This window comes from Myotis daubentonii, chromosome 1, assembly GCF_963259705.1.
Source record: "Myotis daubentonii chromosome 1, mMyoDau2.1, whole genome shotgun sequence".
NCBI lineage: Eukaryota > Metazoa > Chordata > Mammalia > Chiroptera > Vespertilionidae > Myotis > Myotis daubentonii.
Genome location: NC_081840.1, coordinates 12444522 through 12445898, shown reverse-complemented (window position 1 = coordinate 12445898; position 1377 = coordinate 12444522).

Genomic DNA, 1377 nt, shown 5'->3' with positions numbered 1-1377 from the left:
TTGCCTGTGGGGATTAGAGGGAAAGCCCGAGGACTCCTCAATTCAGTGCCTCTCAAATCTGATAATTCCACCCTGCTGATGTGGCTCAGTAGTTGAGCATCCACCCATGAACCAGGAGGTCACGGTTCGATTCCTGGTCAGGGTACATGCTCAGGTTTCTGGCTCAATCCCCAGGAGGGGTGTTCTGGAAACAGCCGATCACCAATCAAAGATTCTCTCATCATCATTGATGTTTCTATCTCTCTCTTGCTGTCTCTGAAATAAATAAAAGCATATTTAAACATGTGAAGATTCCCTCTATTATTAACCGTATAAAGAAAGTGTAGGAAGGCAGAGGCTGCAGTGAGGCGTAAGGCACAGAACTTGTTCTTACCAAATGCTGAGGGAGGTGTCTGGCTCTCAAGTTAGGTATCTCCCTCTTTAGCGAATGGGCTACTTTATGTTCACTTACTCTGCACTTTAAGCGATAGTCCTCAATTCCAGGATGTGTAGAAAGGCATTTTTTAAGAATGATGTTATGCTAGCTTAGCATAACCTACTATTATCACCTTATATGAGGAGTAATTCTCAATAATGGAACCAACAAAAAGTACTATTAAACACTGTAAGCTAAATGCAAGTACTGTTTTAATTTTGAGTTGTTTTATAAATAGAAAGTGAACAAATGCCAGATTCTCTCTCATTCTGGTCATCCATACTTAGTTCCTTCTTTTTCCTCTATATACTCCAAGTTAAAGAGGAGAATAATTCATTTCATGATGCTTGGAGTTTTTTCCATCCACCTCCAGTAACTAGGACAGTTCAAACATGAACGAAGTCCATTTTATCTATGTAACAGCAGAGTTCTGGAAACACAATGGGTGTTTATCAAGTCTCCTGCTGTAGAAATAATCAAGAAGACTGAAGAATCCGGGCTCATCAATTCATTTACGTGGATATGATCAAGATGACAAGAGTAAAAAAGTAACACATGAGAATGAAAAGAGAGATAACTTTGCCTCCAAGAGTTAAAGGCTTTGTGGAAGTTATTATGCTTATTACGTACGGAATAGTATTTCATTAAAGATAAGCACTATATTTCCATATTTCATGGGTTTGCAATTTGACAAATTGATGTGCACAGTGGCTTATTCCGGTGCTCATAACCTCAGCAACTAAGGAAGCCAAATACAAGACTTGAGCTTTTTGGAATTTCAGACTTGGCTGCATGGGCTCTGCTCAGAGTGAGGGCTCCTGACATCCTCCTGTGACCGTTCCTGCTTAACATCAGAATCCTTTATCCTAGAGAGCCCTGGCACATTCAGGAACCTCAAATTGCATGGAAATAACCGAGGATGGCTTATTGTGGCCATTCATATCAAATGCAAACCCAATGAG